The sequence below is a fragment of the Cupressus sempervirens genome, chromosome 8 (assembly GCF_028749045.1).
Source record: "Cupressus sempervirens isolate cs-2001-9-10 chromosome 8, ASM2874904v1, whole genome shotgun sequence".
Lineage (NCBI taxonomy): Eukaryota > Viridiplantae > Streptophyta > Pinopsida > Cupressales > Cupressaceae > Cupressus > Cupressus sempervirens.
Genome location: NC_143125.1, coordinates 66,766,286 through 66,790,313, shown reverse-complemented (window position 1 = coordinate 66,790,313; position 24,028 = coordinate 66,766,286). Strand labels below are relative to the sequence as shown.

Below are 24,028 nucleotides of genomic sequence, written 5' to 3'. Positions count from 1 at the left end.
TCATACTCTTTTCTAGACACCAACATAGAAACAACCCAGTGGTTGTGACCTATTTGTTTATCGGCTATTTCACCTTAGCATCATTTTTTTTTCAATTAGAAGGTTTTTCATATCCATTCTAGATTTTTTTTCTTTTTCACCTTAGCATCAATTTATTTTACTGTTTATGGCCTCCACTTCCACATATGGTTGAGAAGACTAGGCAACAAATGCATATGTGGTTCTTGAACCTCCCAACAAAAAAATGAAGTCCTCCTTGTCTATTAAATAGTTTGATGTTTTCATTAACCATCGAATCCCAGACACCAAAGAAAATCTCAATCTATAGACATACAATTCTCTGAAGAAAGCTTGGATATAAGCACATCTTGATTGTGAAGAGACTCACTCAACTAGGAGACTCAATTTCTTCTGCCATAAAGAATGTCATTTTCTCTACCATAGTGCACATTTCCATCTTCTCACTAAGATATGTAGAGTCTCCTTGGGGCTTAGCCAAGCTTGCTTTAATGTTTCCAACCAAAGCTAGAATTATTCCCCTGTTTTACCATGTTGAAACTTCAGACCTCCGCCAAATCAAAGAAACACTTAAGATAAGTTGTAATGCTTTGGAAGAGGGAAGTGTCTACCTAGCCAGTAGAATAGGTATTTATTTGTTATTAAGAGGATTAGAAATAGATCTTCATGAACATAGCATGCTTTTTCATAGAAAAGAGGTGAGCAAGGCCATGAAAGTATTGAAGGTTTCCAAGTGGAGAGCTGAACATGCACTTCAGACCCTCCAAGAAAAGTGCCTCCTTGAAAAACAACTTTATTTTTATAGTTATAATGATGATAAATTCGAGTTTTGTTTTGAGAATGCATGACCACCTCCATGACTTGGGCAGAGATATGGCAGACAATCCCAATCCTTGTCAGTTGTGGCATCGTTCAGATTTGAGTGCCCTTAATTTCATGCTTATCAAAATGATTTCTTTTCTATACGATGTTAAAACATATACATTTGACTTATTCTAACTCCATAGAAATTTAAATGTAGACTAAAATCGAAAGCGATATTAAGATAGTCGAAGAAAAGAATCTCAGATATTTTAATGATCATTCTGGAGATTTCAAACACAATCCACTGATTTACAATGGCTCCATATTAAAAGTCCCTATGGCAGCAGTGATAAGGATATTCCTGAGTGGATTCCTCTATAAAGTTTGTAGTCTTTAAGACTTGAACATGTGTCACCTGCAAGATTGTTGCAAAGGGACAACAAGTGATATTCTCCTTCGAGTAGACTAGAATTCGCTAAAAGTTCACTCTTCTAAGAGTTTTTACCATTCAAAAGCAATAGTTTAAACCAAAGTAGTGATTGTCAATTTCAGGTTCCACTCAAGCTGAAAGAGCTATATATGCTTCATAGTCTTTTAAACAATCTAGTGAGCCCGATCGAAATGCTAAAACATCCCTAAGCTCTATACGTGAAATATTTACTGGATAAAAGTCAAAATTTAGATTGGAATTGCTTGCTAAGATCTCTAAGAAAATTGACCGATCTAAAAACTTTAACATTGAAGTTTTTAGAAGGGGAATTCACATTGAGTAATAGGGGAAAGACAATTGATGATGATCTGTTCCCTATGAGATGTCTTGAAGCCATAACTCTGTCTATTGGATTATTTACAAGGAAATTTTCAATAAGTGGATAGTTTTGTCCTGCCCTTAAATCTCTTAAGCTTTATCCTATGGGTGGTGTAATTATAGTAGATTTAACAGGGGAGACTACACTAGAATGTCTGGTGTTTCTTGATTGTGAAGAGTTAAGAAAAGTATTATGCAGTGATTTGGTGCAGCTTGAAATGGTCCACATAAAAGGCTGCTATGATATGAGTAAGTTGTAAGGAAGCAAAGGTGTGTGGAATCGCTTCCTATGCTAATTTTTGAGAGGACGATTATGCAAATTCAACTAACTATTGCAAAGCTCTAAAAAAATGCATAATAACTTAATCAAAATAACAATGAACTCATAACACAATGATTACCATGGGGAAACCCCTCCGAGAGAAAAACCCCACCCTCCAAAACCTGTACAATGTATTCTCAAATTTGGAAGATTACAATACACTTACAATGCAAGTTCTTACAAGAGCGCATCACCACAACTCAGACTAGGACTCGGACTCAGAGAGATACTCCTTCTAGCACCAATCTTACAAACTGAACTCAATGATTCAAACACTTCTCCAAGTCCTCCTTTTATAGTGATATGTCGCTCGGAAGCTATTTTTGGTTTTACAAAATCATGGGAAAAACAACCATGCCACATGCTACCCACTTGTAATTTATAACTCCAAGAATATCATTTTCATCCATAATTTTTTCCTCTAGTTTAGACCCCCATAAAAGTCATAAAATGAGTTGTTTACACTCTAAAAATAGCCCTTCTACATTGTTCTAGAGATTAGATGCATTCTTAACAACTCATACACCTTTTCCAATTTATAAACATGTGGAAAACCACTACAAAAAAAATTCTAAAAATTTCTAAGTTTTCCGATTACAATTTTCTAGAGTTTTCTGAAAAAAGCTTGTAAGGTTGAAACACAATTCTCAACATAAGTTGCTAACAATTTGTGGGAGCTAAAGGATATATCAGCTATTGAAAGATTGCAGGGTTTGAAGAGGATCTCAATTTCAAATTGTCCAGAGCTGAAGAATATAAAAAAGCTATTGAACATTTGAAGGGATTGAACAGAATCTGGATTGAGCGGTGTTACCAGCTAAAGGGTGGAATTGGTTTTAAAGAATTGAAAGGGTTAAAGAGAATCTTTATCAGGAAATGTTTCACGCTGCAAAGCATACGACGCATTGAATCTTTAATATGCCTGGAGAGCTTTACCATTGCTGAATGTCCGAAGCTGCGGGATATAACGAGTATAGAAGAATTGGAAGGACTGAAGGAGATGATTGTTTCAGATGCCCCTTTAATAACTTGCATTGTAAAGTCGCAGGTATAAAACCAGATATGTGTATTTTCTCATTAACTTTTCCACTATTTCCATAAAGTTTACTTGTTCTTTTGCAATTTCTTATCACTTTTTGAACGATTGCATCTTTCTAAAGTGTTTCTTAGTGTTTCGCTATCAATGTACTGCTGAAAATAATTTAGTGAAAGTATTTCAGAGATTCGCGTGGGAGCTAACAATTCTGGTGGGAAGACCGGCCAATTCAGATGAAAACTCATCGCCCATGTCATTTTTAAATGCAGATAAAATTGGCAATATATTGTATATGGCGGATGATTTCTGTGAAACAGAGAATAGGTATCTGAGTAGGCAAGAAGTAGAGGAGATGATCCATTCGTGTCATATAAACACTCAAAAGTCACTCAGTAGATTCATCTTTTGCGCTATGCTTCAGGGCCGTGTTTTAATGAAGAGAGACATTTGTAATGGGACTGTGATTGTCTTTGCTGGGAATAGTGGGCTAAAAGAAACACAACTCTGTAGTTATGGTGAAGATTGAATATACTCCTGGATGACATCAAATATAGATTTTTGTATAGAGAAGGCGTTTTTGATAGGAGTGAAGAAAAGCGAGGAAAGGAAAGCCCTCCACATATTGCAAAGCTTATTTACTCAACTATGCCTTACTAATGGCACATGTCATGAAATGACTGACCAAGTCTATATGCGGTATAATGAGAAAATTTATTATGACATTTTACATTGATGATTTCCATGAGTATGATTGCTGTGATGACGATTATTATAATCAGGAGGATGATGATGAATATGATGATAACGATGATGAACATGATTGTCTGATAATGTAATTTAGTTTTTGCAAAAAGAGGGGTAAACATTTATTAAGACAGAAAGAAATACAACAAGGAGAGATCAACAAGGAGCTCGATCCTGAGCAACAAGATCATCAAATTCTTGCACCATCTCAAAGGACAGTTGCCTCCTATCCCTAATATTCCAACCCGGATCATGACTAGATGCCCATTTGGCTAAACAATCAGTAGTTCTATTCCATTCACGAGGAATATACGTGAACCTAATGAACTGAAAAGAGGAAGAGAAGAAAAGAATCTGCTTAACAACAGTGGCCAGCTGCCAACTAACATCCTCAAGCTCTTGCGAAGAAAGCATGTTCACCACCACCTGGGAATCAGACTCACAGATAATCTTACTCCATCTCGGCAAGCAACACTGTTCCACAGCATATAAAATAGCCTGAGCTTCTATGAGATTGTTAGTATAATCACCCTTATGAACTGAGAAGAAAAATTTAACATCCCCAGAACTACAACGAGCCACTCTGCCAATACCAGCCAGACCAGGATTCCCACGGGAAGAACCATTAGTGTTAATTTTCAGAACTCCACAGGGAGGAGGAGTCCAGTGCCCATCCTGGTTAACCCGACCCTTCCTCTAATGGTGAAGCTGCCTGGACATAGAAGGAAACCTATGAGATGCAACCCCATCCTGCAGATGAAAATTGAGGCGATTACAGATAGCAAGATCAACCAGATCCATACCCCCATCAAGCTCACACTTCACAAGAATAGTTTCCTGAAGAGAATGTGATATTTTCCACCAAAGATGCAAAACACCAAGCCGAACATCTTGGAATATGTGACGATTCCTCTCCAACCAAATATGCCAAAGCATGAAAGATGGGCCAGCAATCCAAGCAGCATGGAGAAAAGAAGACTTAGAGGGAGCAGTACCCAAGCGGGCCCAAAACTCAGGCAAAGAGGAAGCATGCCGACAAGAGCAACCCCAAGCGCTCCACCAAAGGTGCCATATCTGAGTAGAATAGGAGCAATGGAAGAACATATAGGAGATAGACTCCTCTCCATTACCACACAAAACACAATAAGAGGGGCCCTGAAATCCACGTTTACAAAGATTATCCCAGGTAAGACAATGGTTGTGAGCCACTAGCCAAATGAAAAAATTGCACTTGGACCAAGAAACTTTATTCCAAACTTGCTTCCACCAAGGGACCTTAGCATCCCCAAATAATTGTCTAGTTATCTCTTGATACCCAGCAGAGACATGATATTTACCAGACAAGGTACCGCCCCAAGCCAAAACATCTAGACCAAGCAAAGAAGAACACTCTCTAGAGGCTAGAATTTGAGAAAGCTCCTGATGATCCATGTCTGTACCTCCAGGAGGCCAATCAGAAGAATGCTTCCATCTGTAACCAACAACAGGTCCCAATTGATAAGGAGTCTTGTAATGAGCCACTTTATCCCATCCAGCAGCAAGAAAAGAGTCACAAAGAGGCTGAAGATGAAGGTATATGGATAAAATGGAAGGGAATCCATCCCAAGCATCAGACCAAAACAAAGCCTGAGAACCTCCTTTACATATCCAAAAAAGACCCCTCTTTACCAACATCGCACTTGTCTTCAAAGTATGCCAAACCATTGAGCCACGACCTTCAAGAGGAAGTGCAGAAACAGAGCAAGGATCAACACCATGAAAATATTTATGAGTGATAATACGAGCCCAAAGTTGATGTTGTGCAGAGCACCATCGCCAATAAAGTTTAGCAGCCAAAGCTTGACTACTCAATAGAGCAGATCGAAGACCAAGAGCACCCTCCTTTTTAGGTTTACAAATAGTTGCCCAATTAACCAGGCTCCATTTAGTACTATGCAAATTACCACTCCAAAGGAATTGTCAAGAAAGAGCATCAAACTCCTTGAGAAAGTAAATAGGTGCAGCGTGAACCATGCTTCGATAAGTAGGAAGAGCTTGGATAACAGCTTGAAGAAGAGTAACCCGGGCAGCAGTGGAAATCCATCTATGAGTTCAATGATTTACCTTATCATGAAGCTTGGTAATCAAATTTTGCTAGAAGAGACATGGCTTCCTGGAAACAGCAATAGGGATGCCAAGATAAGTCAAAGGAACTGATCCTATCTGAAACCTTAGGATACCAACAATCCTGTGCTGAATAGAATCAAGAGTGTTAAAAAAGTAAATGGAAGATTTGTGCTCATTAACTTTCTGGCTTGAAGCTGCCAAATAAACGTCCAAAGCATGTCGAAAGGCTTCAGCTTCCTTGATCCTAGCAAGACCAACAAGAGCAGAATCATCAACAAATTGAAGATGGGAAAGAGAAGGTAAGCCATTACCCCACCACCAGCCTTGAATAGAATTCTGGGACACCTGATGCTTAATGAATCTGCCCAAGCCTTCAGCCATGATGATGAATAGATATGGGGAGAGAGGGTCACCCTGGCGGAGGCCTCTAGAAGCACCAAATAGTTGAGAAGGTTGACCATTAATAAGAACTGAAAAAGAGGCAGAAGTAACACAACTCATAATCCAACTCACCCAGTCAGAGCTAAATCCAAAAGAAAGAAGAATACTCCTTAGGAAGCTCCATTTAACTCTATCATAGGCCTTAGCCATATCCAGCTTAACAAACATGGATCTCTCCCTGGAAGTAGCCATAGAGTGAATAGCCTCAGTAGCAATAACCACCCCATCCAAAATTTGACTGCTAGCAACAAAACCACCTTGTTCTTCTGAGATAATAATGGGAAGCCACCTTTTCAATCTCTCAGCAATCAATTTAGTAATAACTTTGTAAACCACATTACATAAGGCAATTGGTCTAAAACACTCCAATTGATTAGCACCCTCTCTCTTAGGAATAAGAGTCAAGAATGTAGAGTTTAAAGCTCGAAGCATCTTCTTGCTAGCATAGGATTCTTTAACCACCGCCAACAAATCATGATTAATGATGTCCCAAAATTCCTGAAAGAATTCAACTGGAAAGCCATCAGGACCAGGAGCCTTCCCCTTAGGCATGCCAAAGACCACCTCCTCCAGCTCTTCCAAAGAAATAGGATGCATGAGATAATCATTCATTTCTTGAGTGATAAGGGAAGGAATACAAGACAAAATAAGATTTTCTTCATTATCAGCAGGAGGGGAGTCCTCAGAGAAGAGGGTAGAGAAGTACCAAATAGCCTGCTGGAACAAAGCTGGCAAGGAATTCAGTTGGATACCTTGAGAATTAACCAAAGAAGAGATAGTGCTCTAATTCCGACGAGATTGCACTGTTTTATGAAAAAAGGCAGTGTTACGATCACCTTCCTAGAGCCAATCAACTCTAGCCTTTTGCTTCCAAAAAATTTCCTCTCGAAGTTCTCATTCTTCTAGAGCTCTAGAAGCAAGGGATTTAGCCTTGCCAAGAGCCTCTGAGAAACCTTGATCTCTAATCTCCCTTGTGATGACATCAAGATCTTCTTGAGCAAGCCTTTTCATAAAGTGAAGGTTCCCAAAGCAATCCCTATTCCATATCTTGAGCTGCCTTTTAACATATTGAAGAATTTTAGAAAATGAGAACATTGCAGTATAATATGCAGGAGCACCATCTTTCCACCAACAGAAAACACAATCATGAAGAGAGGAGTCCCGAAGCCACATCAACTGGAACTTAAAAGGAGGATGTTTCGGAACATAAGCCCCTATAGTGGAAAATTTGATTGGCCAATGATCTGAACCCCTCCAATCAAGGATTTCTGAAGAGATAGTAAGGGTGCCACTAACCTAGAAGCAAGAAACAAGAAATCTATCCAGATGTTCTGAGATAGCAGCAACACCAGTCCTGTGATTATTCCAGGTATAGAGACCATTAGAAGGCTTAACATCAGAGAGATGCAAAAGAGATAATCTGTTGCTGAAGAAGAGCAGAAGAAGGCCCCAATCTAGCCAAACCACCATGCTTCTCCTCCAGACTTAAAACTGAATTGAAGTCCCCTGCTAACACCCAAGGATGATAAGGATGAAAATTTCTAACATATTGAATATGTTCCCAAAGTTCCTCCTTTCCCACAAGATCAACAGGTGCATACACATTAGTAACCATGATTACCTCTCCTAAGTCTAGAGCAGAAGCTACCATAGAGAGAGCTGAGCGAGAAGACATCCAGCCAAGAGGAGAAATTTTTTGAGGATCCCAAAATATAGCTAAAACACTCGCACTACCTGTTGCCCCAACAGACTGGCATTGGCCACGAGACCAAATACTAGAGGCATGTTGGACCATAGACTCCACAGAGAGCTTAGTCTCTTGGATACAAAAAACATCAGGGCTATGATCAACCACCAAGTTATGAATAGCCTTTTGTCTAGGGATGCTATTCAACCCCCTTACATTCCATAAGAGAATAATCATCATTGGGTAGAATTGGAAAAATGAGAATCCAAAGGCTTCACTGAACTAGACTCAATCAATATATCGCCTGTGAGTTTAATCTTCTCTTGGTCTATTTTGCGCTCACTCCTTAGAGGAGTAGAAGAAGCCCACTTAAAGGGTCGAGACATCAACCCCAAGGGGAGAGGAGAACCCTTGCCCTTACCTGATGGTAGCACATCCTTAACCAAGTCAGCTAAAACAACATCATTATCCTCCAACACTGCAGGAGTCACCAGAGCCTCTATCACAGGAGCTACAGGGCCCTCACAGTTCTGATATACTACAACTTGGGATGCCCCACAAGCATCATTAGGAACAGATCTCTCATCTGGGCAAACTGGATCAAAAGAGATCGGAGAAGGAATACCCTCCTCTAGAACCATACTATCCAGCACCTCAAAGCGGTTAAAACTTGAATCAGATAATCTTTCTTTCAAAGGCCTCTTTTGACCATGGCGCTTAGCATGAGGGCGAACAGGGGTAAATCCATCCTTATCCTGCATTTGAGCCTTACCCTTACCTGTAGCATCTTGCGGATTCATCCCCTTGGTAGTATTAGCCATTTGAGATTGTCCTTTCCCTGTAGTATTTGCCAAACCACCAGTATTGCCAGCTGTAGAACCATCCACTCCTTTGAAACTTGAGTTACGGGGGCACTGATGCAGTAAATGACCATACTCATGACAAATTCGGCAACAGAAAGGGAGAGATTCATAATCTAACTGCTGCACTCAAGAAAAATCCCCCATACAAATTTCCAAAGAAACTGGTAATGGGTTATTCAAATTAATTTCAACACAAATTCTAGCATAAGAAATAACCTTTTTATTGAGGGATTGATGTGCGATCGCAGCCGGCTTCCCCAACAAAGCAGCAATTTGTCGAAGGATGTCTTCATGCCAAAATTCCAAGGGAAGACGAGGCAAGAAAGCCCAAACTGGCACTGTTGAAGGGAGATCCTTAGCAGAATTAAAACCTGAATGCCAAGGTTTGACAAATAACCCCACATGGTTATAGAAATAAGAGCCTCCTTCAAAAACATGATTCCGATCAGACATTCAAGAGAATACAACAAAAAAATAACTATTCCCCGCCAACATAATCTCCATATCACCTTCCACCTTCCATGAGCAGCGGATCCATGCCTCAAGAGCAGATAGGGAAATCCAGATTCCAAGAAATTTGCATATCAAAGCATGCTTGGTCCAATAATCAATGTCCTCCATTACAGCCTTTGGTGGAATAACTAGAACAGGGCAATCATGACTACGTGAAAAACAACCATTAACTTTTTTCAACTTGGAGCTCTCCCCTGAATAAAACGATTCAGATCGCATTGCATGCATAGTTGGAGAAGAACCATCTATTCTCACCAAGGAAGAAGAAATCCCAGGCCCTGCCATGCAAACAATAAAACCTCAATCCAAAATTGACTGCAGAAGATTTCCAAAAACACCGACGCAAATTATGTCCAGTAGCTAGCAATCCAAACAGAACAGAAAAATAGTAAAGATCAAACACCAAGAACAGGCTAAGGGAAAAACCCTAACCCAGCCGGCAGCCAACGCTTCTCCACATTCTCCTTCAGATCTCCGCATGATGTAATTTAGTTTTAATTGAAATTTCAGTTGTAAATAAGATTTTATATATATATATATATATATATATATATATATATATATATATAAAATTGAAGATATCATAAAAAATCATATTAATAAATTTTATCAAGTGAGTTATTAATTAAATTGATTAGTTTTTATTTAATAGAACATTTTCAAATATGAAAATAATTAAATTTGAATTGTTTAAATAGCTTTTTTTGAAGAGCATAAATTAAATATTATTATATTTTATTAGTCAAAATATTTTAAAGAATGTAAGTTAATAGAATGTAGATTGAAGAAAGTTGTTAATAGAACTAAAAAAAAGTGCAATAAGTCACATAAAGTTTTATTGATTTATTGAAAGGGTAAGCTCTATGAATTTTAGTCATGCAACTATTAAAAGCACTTGAGCATTGATGATTTTAGATTCACATCCTCTTTGTCTAGTAATGTAAAGTCTATATGGACCATTACTATTAAGATAGTGAAAATTATTGTGGAGAAATACATTATAAAGTATTATAATGAATAATCAAGCAAATAGTGAACAAGGGTATCTGCAAGATCATGGTGTACCAAACTATGGCCTTAAGTGGCAGTGAAAAATCAGCAAATCAGGTTTATGTCAACTTGACACATAATTTTGAAGTGGTTATGGACTTTATATAAAAAAGTTGTAAGAAAATAATTTGTAGAAAATTGAATGTAGTTTCTAAACTACTAGGCCTTATCAGGAGAAAAAAATAATTGATTGGTCAAAAGTTTGAATTTTAATGCAATACTAAGAAAATTTCAGGGCAAAAATAAAAAGTAGGTGTATGTCTAACCACCTTAATCAAAATCAAATCATACTATTTTTTTAATATAATTATAGATATGAAAACTAGACTCATGCTCGGATGTGACGCATATTTTTTGATATTTTTATTCCAAATAAATAATTAAATATGAATTTTCTACCAAAACTTTTTCGGATTAAAAAAAGTCTCGTGTCTGACCACCCTAACTAATAGAAAATTTGATCAATTTTTTTTTATTTTTTTTTTTTCTTATACTAGGCGAAGTATAGAATGTGATGCAACTTTTAGATTTAAAAAATGTTATACCATTTGAAAGTTATAGCTATTTTTCATTCAGTATGTCAATCAGCACTTTACAATAATTTTAATTGATAATTAACTAATAAATACTTATCGAACTCAGAATTTGACAGAAATTGTATTGATGGAATCTAGAAAGCGATATTAAAACACTCATTTTGTTTCATTCAATTTCGATCAAAATAACATTGTCAGACGGCTACCCGAAGTCTGAGTATCACTAAAACTCTCTATAAACACGTCTTTGGGGTTGACCAGGCAGGCTTGGTAAATACCAAGCCTGATCGGATATCCGATTCAAAATCGGATATCCGATTCAAAATCGGATATCTGATTTGACATCGGATATTCGATATGGCTCGGTAGTCAAATTCCAAAAATCTTCAAATTTTGGAGGTAAATTCGATTTAAACGTTCTAGTTTTTTATTTTAAAATTATTTCGCTTATATTAATATGTAAAGGCATATTTATATATATATATATATATAATAACGTAATGTAAACATACAAGATATAATCTAGTAATATATAATAATATCTTATGTTAATCTTATTATTTTTATTAAATATAATATATATTATTATTATTTTTACTAAATATAATAACGTAATTTATATATATATAAAATATGTATTATATATTATTATATTAATATGTATGTTATTAATATATACAATAACGTAATATTTTCATTAAATGTAATATGTATTATATATTATTATATTAATATGTATAATAATATAATATTTATATAACAACGTAACAATTTTATTAAATATAATATATATTATAAATATTATTATATTAATATGTATGTTATTAATATATTTATATAATAACGTAATATTTTCATAAAATATAATAATGTAATATGTATATGTATATATATATATATATTATTATATTGATATGTATATTATTAATATATATATATTATTAATATGTATATTATTAATATATAAGAGTCAAAGGGGGTCATAGGGTGACCTATAACCCTCTTTGACCCATTAAACGACGATATATGTCTCTAGGGGTCCTAAGACCCCTAGGGACATATGTTGTCCTTTAATGGGTCAAAGGGGGTCCCTTTCACACATTAAATGACGACATATGTCCTTAGGACCCCCAGGGACATAGCCGAATCGTTCATATCGGTAAAAGGGGGTCATAGGGTGACCAATGACCTCCTTTGACCCATTAAACGACGACATATGTGACTAGGGGTCCTAGGACCCCTAGGGACATATTCGAATGGGTATTATGGGTCAAAGGGGGTCATAGGGTGACCTATGACCCTCTTTGACCCATTAAACAATAACATATGTCCCTAGGGGTCCTAGGACCCCTAAGGACATAGTCGAATCGTTAATATGGGTCAAAGGGGGTCATAAGCTGACCTATGACCCCCTCTGACCCATTAAATGATGAAATCTTTGACCCATTAAACGACGACATATGTCTCTAGTGGTCCTAGTACCTCTAGGGACATATTCGAATGGGTAATATGGGTCAAAGGGGGTCATAGGGTGACCTATGACCCTCTTTGACCCATTAAACGACGACATATGTCCCTAGGGGTCCTAGGACCCCTAAGGACATATTCCAATCGTTCATTTGGGTCAAAGGGGGTCATAGGGTGACCTATGACCCTCTTTGACACATTAAACGATGATATATGTCTCTAGGGGTCCTAGGACCCCTAGGGACATATTCGAATGGGTAATATGGGTCAAAGGGGGTCATAGGTCTATTCGAATGGGTAATATGGGTCAAAGGGGGTCATAGGCTGACCTATGACCCTCTCTAACTCATTAAACGACGACATATTTCTCTAGGGGTCCTTGGACCCCTAGAGACATATTCGAATTGTTCATATGGGTCAAAGGGGATCATAGGGTGACCTATGACCCCCTTTGACCCATTAAACCACGACATATGTCCCTAGGGGTCCTAGGACCCCTAGGGACATATTCGAATGGGTAATATGGGTCAAATGGGGTCATAGAGTAACATATGACCCTCTTTGACCCATTAAACGACGACATATGTCTCTAGGGGTCCTCAGACCCCTAGGGACATATTCGAATCGTTTATATGGGTCAAAGAGGGTCATAGGGTGACCTATGACCCTCCTTGACCCATTAAACAATGACATATGTCCCTAGGGGTCCTCGGACCCCTAGGGACATATTCAAATTGTTCATATGGGTCAAAGGGGGTCATAGGGTGACCTATGACCCTCTTTGACCCATTAAATGACGACATATATCCCTAGGGGTCCGAGGACCCCTAGGGACATATTCGAATCGTACATATGGGTCAAAGAGGGTCATAGGGTGACCTATGACCCCCTTTGACCCATTAAACGATGACATATGTCTCTAGGGGTCCTAGGACCCCTAGGGACATATTCGAATGGGTATTATGGGTCAAAGGGGGTCATAGGGTGACCTATGACACTCTTTGACCCATTAAATGACGACATATGTCCCTAGGGGTCATTGGACCCCAAGAGACATATTCGAATGGGTAATATGGGTCAAAGGGGGTCATAAGGTGACCTATGACCCTCTTTGACCCATTCAACGACGACATATATCCCTAGGGGTCCTAGGACCCTAGGGACATATTAGAATTGTTCATATGGGTCAAAGGGGGTCATAGGGTGACCTATGACCCCCTTTGACCCATTAAACGACGACATATGTCCCTAGGGGTCCTAGGACCCATAGGGACATATTCGAATGGGTAATATGGGTCAAATGGGGTCATAGGGTAACCTATGACCCTCTTTGACCCATTAAATGATGACATATGTCTCTAGAGGTCCTAGGACCCCTAGGGACATATTCGAATCGTTCATATGGGTCAAAGGGGGTCATAGGGTGACCTATGACCCTCTTGACCCATTAAACGACGATATATATCTCTAGGGGTCCTAGGACCCCTAGGAACATATTCGAATGGGTAATATGGGTCAAAGGGGGTCATAGGGTGACCTATAACCCTCTTTGACCCATTAAACGACGACATATGTCCCTAGGGGTCCTCGGACCCCAAGGGACATATTTGAATGGGTAATATGGGTCAAAGGGGGTCATAAAGTGACCTATGACCCTCTTTGACCTATTAAACGACGACATATGTCCCTAGGGGTCCTAGGACCCTAGGGACATATTCGAATCATTCATATGGGTCAAAGGGGGTCATAGGGTGACCTATGACCCCCTTTGACTCATTAAACGATGACATATGTCCCTAGGGGTCCTAGGACCCCTAGGGACATATTTGAATCGTTCATATGAGTCAAAGGGGGTCGTAGGGTGACCTATGACCCCATTTGACCCATTAAATGATGACATATATCTCTAGGGGTCCAAGAACCCCTCGGGACATATTTGAAAGGGTAATATGGGTCAAATGGGGTCATAGGGTAACCTATGACCCTCTTTGACCCATTAAATGACGACATATGTCTCTAGGGGTCCTAGGACCCCTAGGGACATATTTGAATCGTTCATATGGGTCAAAGGGCGTCATAGGGTGACCTATGACTCTCTTGACCCGTTAAACAAGGATATATGTCTCTAGGAGTCCTAGGACCCCTAGGGACATATTCGAATGGGTAATATGGGTCAAAGGGGGTGATAGTGTGACCTATGACCCTGTTTGACCCATTAAACGACGACATATGTCCCTAGGGATCCTAGGACCCCTAGAGAAATATTTGAGTGGGTAATATGGATCAAAGGGGGTCATAGGGTTACCTATGACCCTCTTTGACCCATTAAACGAAGTCATATGTCCCTAGGGGTCCTAGGACCCTAGGGACATATTCGAAAGGTTCATATGGGTCAAAGGGGGTCATAGGGTAACCTATGACCCCCTTTGACCCATTAAACGACGACATATGTCCCTAGGGGTCCTAGGACCCCTAGGGACATATTTGAATCGTTCATATGACTCAAAGGGGGTCATAGGGTGACCTATGACCCCCTTTGACCCATTAAATGAAGACATTTATCCCTAGGGGTCCTAGGACCATAGGGACATATTCGAATGGTTCATATGGGTCAAAGGGGGTCATAGAGTGACCCATGACCCCCTTTGACCCATTAAACGACGACATATGTCCTAGGACCCCTAGGGGCATATTTGAATCGTCCATATAAGTCAAAGGGGGTCATAGGGTGACCTATGACCCCCTTTGACCCATTAAATGACGACATATGTCCCTAGGGGTCCTAGGACCCCTAGGGACATATTCAAATGGGTAATATGGGTCAAATGCGGTCATATGGTAACCTATGACCCTCTTTGACCCATTAAACGATGACATTTGTCTCTAGGGGTCCTAAGACCCCTAGGGACATATTCGAATCGTTCATATGGGTCCTATGACCCTCTTGACCCATTAAACGATGACATATGTCCCTAGGGGTCCTAGGACCCCTAGGGACATATTCGAATGGGTAATATGGGTCAAATGCGGTCATATGGTAACCTATGACCCTCTTTGACCCATTAAAAAAATGACATATCTCTCTAGGGGTCCTATGACCCCTAGGGACATATTCGAATCGTTCATATGGGTCAAAGGGGGTCATAGGGTGACTTATGACCCCCTTGACACATTAAACGATGATATATGTCTCTAGGGGTCCTAAGACCCCTAGGGACATATTCGAATGGGTAATATGGGTCACAGGGGGTAATAGAGTGATCTATGACCCTCTTTGACCCATTAAATGATGACATATTTCCCTAGGGGTCTTCGGACCCCAAGGGACATATTCGAATGGGTAATATGGGCCCCTTTTGACCCATTAAACGACAACATATGTCCCTAGAGGTCCTAGGACCCCTAAGGACATATTTGAATTGTTCGTATAAGTCAAAGGGTGTCATAAGGTGACCTATGACCCCCTTTGATGCATTAAACGACGACATATGTCCCTAGGGGTCCTACGACTCCTAGTGACATATTCGAATGGGTAATATGGGTCAAATAGGGTCATAGGGTAACCTATGACCCTCTTTGACCCTTTAAATGATGACATATGTCTCTAGGGGTCCTAGGACTTCTAGGGACATATTCGAATCGTACATATGGGTCAAACCGGGTCATAGGGTGACCTATGACCCTCTTTGACCCATTAAACGGTGATATATGTCTCTAGGCGTCCTAGGACCCCCAGGGACATATTCGAATGGGTAATATGGGTCAAAGGTGGTCATAGGTCTCTCTGACCCATTAAACGACTAGATATGTCGCTAGGGGTCCTAGGACCCCTAGGGACATATTCGAATGGGTATTATGGGTCAAAAGGGGTCATAGGGTGACCTATGACCCCCTTTGACCCATTAAATGATGACATATGTCTCTAGGGGTCTTAGGACCCCTAGGGACATATTCGAATGGGTATTATGGGTCAAAGGGGGTCATAGGGTGACCTATGACCCTTTTCGACCCATTAAATGACGACATATGTCCCTAGGGGTCCTCGGACCCCAAGGGACATATTCGAATGGGTAATATGGGTCAAATGGGGTCATAGGGTGACCTATGACCCCCTTTGACCCATTAAATGACGACATATGTCCCTAGGGATTCTAGGACCCTAGGGACATATTCCAATCGTTCATATGGGTCAAAGGGGGTCATAGGGTGACTTATGACCCCCTTTGATCCATTAAACGACAACATATGTCCCTAGGGGTCCTAGGACCCCTAGGGACATATTTGAATCGTTCATATGAGTCTTTGATGCATTAAACGACGACATATGTTCCTAGGGGTCCTAGGACCCCTAGGGACATATTCGAATGGGTAATATGGGTCAAATGGGGTCATAGGGTAACCTATGACCCTCTTTGACCCTTTAAATGATGAGATATGTCTCTAGGGGTCTTAGGACCCCTAGGGACATATTCGAATCGTACATATGAGTCAAACGGAGTCATAGAGTGACCTATGACCCTCTTGACCTATTAAACGACGATATATGTCTCTAGGGGTCCTAAGACCCCTAGGGACATATTCGAATGGGTAATATGGGTCAAAGGGGGTCATAGGGTGACCTATGACCCTCTTTGACCCATTAAACGACGATATATGTCTCTAGGGGTCCTAAGACCCCTAGGGACATATTCGAATGGGTAATATGGGTCAAAGGGGGTCATAGGGTGACCTATGACTCTCTCTGACCCATTAAACGACGAGATATGTCGGTAGGGGTCCTAGGACCCCTAGGGACATATTCGAATGGGTAATATGGGTCAAAGGGGGTCATAGGGTGACCTATGACCCCCTTTGACCCATTAAAAGACGACATATGTCTCTAGGGGTCCTAGGACCCCTAGGGACATATTCGAATGGGTATTATGGGTCAAAGGGGGTCATAGGGTGACCTATGACCCTCTTTGACCCATTAAACGACGACATATGTCCCTAGGGGTCCTTAGACCCCAAGGGACATATTCGAATGGGTAATATGGGTCAAAGGGGGTCATAGGGTGACCTATGACCCTCTTTGACCCATTAAATGACGACATATGTCCCTAGGGGTCCTAGGACCCCTAGGGACATATTTGAATCGTTCATATGAGTCAAAGGGGGTCATAGGGTGACCTGTGACTCCCTTTGATCCATTAAATGACAACGTATGTCCCTAGGGGTCCTAGGACCCCTAGGGACATAGTCGAGTCGTTCATATGGGTCAAAGGGGGTCATAGGGTGACCTATGACCCCCTTTGACCCATTAAATGACGACCCTCTTTGTATTATATATTATTATATTAATATGTATAATAATATAATATATATATAACAACGTAATATGTTTATTAAATATAATATATATTATAAATCTTATTATTTTAATATATATGTTATTAATATATCTATATAATAACGTAATATTTTAGTATATATAACGTAATATTTTAGGATATACTATTTATACTATTTTAGGATAATAATTATAATATAAATAAACACTAAATATTAATATTATTATATGTATAGTAATAATAATAATACTATTAGAGCTATAATAATAATATATATTAGTACTATATATTATAGCTTAATATAAATAAACACTATATATTTACACTATTATATCTATATTAATAATATTAATACTATTATAGGTATAATAATAATATTGATACTGTAGGTATATTAATACTATTTTATATTAATATTATTGATATTTTATACTAATACTAATATACTATTAACTTAGTTATAAATTAAAGTTGTTTGCCTCCAAATATTTTCATAATATTAATATTATTGTGGCAAAGGAGGGAAACCTTAGCAAGTTTTCCCCCCAAAAGTCCTTTTCCTATATCGGATATCCGATTATACTGGCATCAATTTCAAATATTATATAGGGGTCATATTATATTATAGTATAATAATAATTATAATAATATTATTATATTATAGTATAATAATTATTATAATAATAATATTAAATAATAATATTATTATTATAATATAATAGTATGATATATTATTTAATATTATTATTATTATTTTATATCAATAATAATAATATTAAATAATATATCATACTATTATATGATTTTAATTATTAGTCGGATATTGGATTTAAAATCGGATATCCGATATGATATCGGATATCTGATAAGGCTTGGCTTAACCTTTCAGGTTTGGTTCCTAGATAGGTAAAAAAAGGTCAGAGCAGATTTTGAAGCGCTTTTAGGCGTCTTCAAACTCTTTTTTTTTCACATCGCCACTTTTTGGCACACCATGATCCTGCACATACCCACAAACTTGATTTGACTATTCAAGCAGAATGTGGCCAACCATTGATGAAATAAGAAAAGGTGCTATAAAATTAGCCAAAAGATATGAAATGCAACATTATAATCATGTAGTGAAACACTTTTGATATATAAAAAATTGTTGTTAAAGAAGTTCTTTCATGTTTATTAATCTAATAAATATTATTATATAATAAAAACTACCCTACACCTTATTCTCGGTAGTGTTTGAATAGCATAACAATATATAGTTGCAAGAAATAATCAAAACTTTACCTCACATATCCAACTCAAAAAGAAAAGAGAAAAAAAATGATGAATTCTTTCATAAAACCAAGTGTCATCAAAACCATGATCGAACACCAAAATGCATGCTTAATTATCTTATGATGATGTATTGAATTGATAGTCAATTTCTTATTTCTTAAGAGAGTGATGAATTAGATACATTTTCCATGCTTCTATTATAACTTAATCTATTGGAAGGGTGAAAAGGGAGATAATAAAATATTCTATTAATTTCAAAGATGTTGACAATAGAATTTCCTAATATTTATGCATAAAATATTATAAATTTATATAGAGATGTATAATGCAAAGGCAAGAATTTTCTCTTAATTCTCTTTCATAACTACAACCAAGTATAACAATGAATTGGCTCTTTGCCTTCATTATTTTTGGTCCATCCATGGAGTCCAAATTGTGAGACACAACCTGGGTATAAATTAATATAGAGAAGTATAATGCAAAGGTGAATTTTCTTTCAATTCTCTATCCACAACTACAACCAAGCATAACAATGAATTATCTCTTTGCCTTAATTGTTTTTGGTCCATCCATGGAGTCCAAGTTGTGAGACACAACCTAGGTATAAATTTATGTAGAGAAGTATAATGCAATGGCCAAAATTTTCTTTCATTCTCTTTTCATAACTACAACCAAGCATGTAATGCCCCGCTCGGAGATCCTTGGAAACAAGGATAAATATAAGCCAAGATAAATATATTTTTTAAAACAAGTATGAATGCACATGGCATACAACATATGAGGATTGTAAAGATCACAATGGAAGACTAACCAAACATCTTGACACCAATGAATCCCCAAACACCACTACTAACCAAAATGACTGACAACAGAAGACACATAACTAAATCTGAATAAAAACATTCTAAATTCAAAATGAGACACCAATGGATTGAAGAGTACCTAAGAGGGTATCCAAAACACTTCCTGAAAGGTTTGGATCTTACTAAAAAGTGTCCGATATCTGCCTAGATAGGTTTTTGCAAATACCAGGTGATACTTTAAATTAGCACTAGGTGATACTTTCCAGTATCATGTGATATTACTCAAGAAGGAGGGCAAAACTTTTAGGGTTAGGGTGACTCTTCTCTTAAGGGTGTACAATAGTTTACAAGTATCGTATGATAATTCTTCAATGGGGTTGTGATACTAGAAATTATCACATGAAATTTCTCTTAGAGGCATGTGACATAATCAGGGAACACACAATAGAGTCCTAATAGGTGTGTGATACAATATTTCATCACCTCATGTTGACTCATCATCACCTAAGAAAAGCAAGAAAACTCTTAAGGATGAATAAAAAGGTAAAATAGAGTTTAGGACCACCACACTAGGGACTACTGGATCAGCAATTCAAGGCATGAACACTTGATTGCACTACTAAAAGATAGAAACTACATCTAACCATCTAACAAGTAGAAAAAATGAAAGTACAGAAGGGAACATTGTAGTGTACTGAAACAACATCACAATAAATAGAAATAACATCACAATGAATGGTACAACTAAACTAAGTATGCAGTTCTGCCCAACTATAATGACATCATAAGACCATCATGGGCCCTAGCCATCCCCCATGCATAATGTTCCAAGCTAGCGAAAAAAAATTTAGTACTATCATAAGAAGGACATCAATACTAAAACATGCTACAACATGAGCATAAGGAAATCTAACATGCTAAAAGTAAAGCATAAGATAATCCTTCGAATATAGATAACATCATCTATCATATGCTAATCATCAAAATAAAGAAATCTGTCAATAAGTAACATAATCTAAATATGATATACAAGCATCCCAATGAAAGCATAAATCACAAGAAAGCATACTTTGGAACCTAAAGCACCAAGTGAAAATAGCTAGAAATAGTAGCACTAGGACAAAACATTGTCTTTGTACACCAGTCCCTAGTAGTGGTATAGGTAGCTACACCTCCCAACCATGTAGAACCTCTAGGCCCACTCCCACCATGTTGATGGAGATATTGATTCAACCACAAGCACACACAAAACAACATCCATGGTTAGCACACACCCTAGCAATATGATGACTAAAACCAAGACATATGCAATACATAAACTATAGGTCCTGGTAACATAATCAATGGGCTACTAAGTAGGGGCTGACATCATGGAGAGTTACTTGGCATCGACAAGCCCAAGCTCGAATTGTGCAAATTCAACTCCCTCAATGGAAGGCTCTAGAAGCATAGAACATTTTTTATTATCTTAAGTTTTATTACCACCTAGTATTTTATTTAGTTATCACTTATATAAAGCTCCCTCTGCCAACCTATGGCACCATGATCGCCAGGCTATGAGATAGAAGCCTCCTCCATATACTACCCTACCCTACCCATGCTCATCCAATGATGAGTGTCTATAGGCATGCAAATTCTCAACCGAACCCCAATGATCATAACTTTTAGAAGTACCATAGAAGATTGAGACTCAAAATTCACTCGATAAATGTATGTGCAAATACTCGTGTGTGCCACACTACCATCACGAAGATCATAACACAAAGACTGGATGAGAACACAAAGCAGAAAGTCACTTAACTGAAAATAGACTTAGGAGGATAGATGTGACACGTATCCCAAAGAAACATAAAAATGTAATAAGATCTGATCAACATCCAAATGGATCATCCAGGTCTACAATCAAACTCATGCCAAGAAAACTCAAGAAAATAGGGTGGCACACAAAATGAGGTAAAAACCCAAAAAAAATGGAAAACTAACAAATTAAAACCCATTTGGCATTTGGGTCCAAAAACCCCCAAAAATACAATAATAATTGATTTTGGACATTATATGCAAAAATGGCTAGCATAACAGTGCAAAGCTACAAATCCCCACCACAAAAATAGGGAAAATGTTCATACCCAACCAATCGAGTGGAACCAAAAAATAGAAATGGAGGGAAACACTAGTTCTTAGCCTCCTAACAAATGACTACCAAAAACAGCAACTGAAACAAAAAAATAAACAATAAAATAAGAAAGGTCTACCTGACAGCAAAAGGGGCAGAATCCAAAACCCGCACAGTAAAATAAATAACTTGCCAATGCTGTCAAAAATCATGGCAAAGCAAGGTCTCCCTGAGTTGGATCTAACAAGACTGATCTCACAAAAATCCCATGCTCATAGCTCCTAGAATGAACAAAAATCAAATCTTTTAGAAGAGGGTTTTAGAAAAGCTCTCCAAATTTCTATTTTCAAAAAGTGAGAAGTGAATAATAAAATCTATTTTTCAATACTTATTCACTTTTTGAGTAAATATTTGATTAGGGAAAATAGCCAGTTATACTAACTAGACTCAGAATCAACCCAAATGAAAATAGGTTATTCCTCATAATGGGAATTCACTTAAGGAAAAGCTGCCAAAAATTAAATTGGAGAAGATTTAAAGCCCAAAAATTCAAAATGACAAAAGTCACTAAAAAGCTTTCACAACAATGCAAACCTCTAAATGGACAGACACGCCCATAGATGAGTTCAAATTTACTAATCATTGAAAAGTTTTAATTTAAACAATTAAAATAAGGATACGTTGACCATACAGGGATGACATTGGTAAAATATGAATAGTCGAATCACTAACTCAATGTGCCATTGCTAGGGATATAATCCTTGCAAACTAAAACACATGATCAAGTGCAATTGCATATAAAATCATAACCAAAGAAAAATGCATTAAATACCTAATTAATCTATTTACATCACTCACATTCGCATAAAGCATAAAGAGACAAGAATGGAATAAATCACCACAACATAAATTCCATCACATAACATAATTAGACAATATGCCCAAATAATAGATAATTAGATATCATCATAGATCTATGGTCATCTCAAAATGGTATCAACATGCAAACATGATAAACTAAATAGCATAGTAGTAAAGCATCTATGGTACTAAATCAAAGTATAACATTTGACCCTCAGGTCATCTCAAAGTACATAAAATAAGAGTATCAAGTATCTCTTGAATCAAAATAGATAGGGTACAAACTACAAATATGAGAGGCACTACATCCTCCCCAACTAGCATAGGCTTACTCTTGGAAGCCAGAAAAAAGATAGGAGTATAGTGCCCTCAATCATGTAGCATCCTTCCAAGTCATAGGGGTCTCATCGCTTGGGTCCCATTGGACCCTTACCTACTCTATGTCCTAACCTCATAAGGTTAGCCTCTATTGTTGTAAGATACAAATGGGCTCCAAACTAAGCTACCCATCTACTACTTGCAAAGCATCCCAATCAAGAACATGGGTCACATTTGGAATATATTGCCTCAAAATAGAAACATGAAAAACATCATGGATGTGTGCTAGGCTAGGTAGCAATGCTAGCTGATAAGTAATAGGACCAATCCTCTTGAGGAACTCAAAAGGTCCAACAAAACATGGTGCCAACTTAGAGCCTTTCCCATAATGGATGGGGCTCTTCCTCGGACGCACTCACAAAAACACCTTGTCACCAACAGAAAAGTGATGATCCAACCTATGGGCATATGAATACTTCTTATGCCTATCCTAAACAATAAGAAAATGCTCCCTAATGTGAACAATTTTCTACTCCATATCCTGAAGCATCTCTAGACCCAAAAGAACTCAGTTCTCTAAGCAATCCCAACTCAAAGGGGTATGACATAGTCTCCCGTACAAGGCCTAAAAAGGTGACATGCCAAGAGAACTATGATATCCATTATTGTATACAAACTCAATAAGGTAAAAATAGTCCTTACACTTCACCTACCTAGATCCATAAGATACATGCAAAGCATATCCTCTAGAACCTAATTCACTCTCTCAATCTGACCATCGATCTCTAGGTGATAAGCTAAACTAAAATTGAGTTGTGTGCCTAAAGCATGCTGGAGAGACATCCACAATACAGAAGTAAACATTGGATCTCTATCTAAAATTATTCGAGGGGGTATCCCATGCAAATGTACAATACTCTCCAAGAAAACATGCAC

General features: G+C 37.9%; 1 pseudogene; it reads left to right on the top strand.

Moving 5' to 3' along the window:
* Positions 1-695: 695 nt before the first annotated feature.
* The window catches only part of LOC149541640 (uncharacterized), a 52,037-nt pseudogene continuing 28,704 nt past the window's right edge, over positions 696-24,028 (top strand).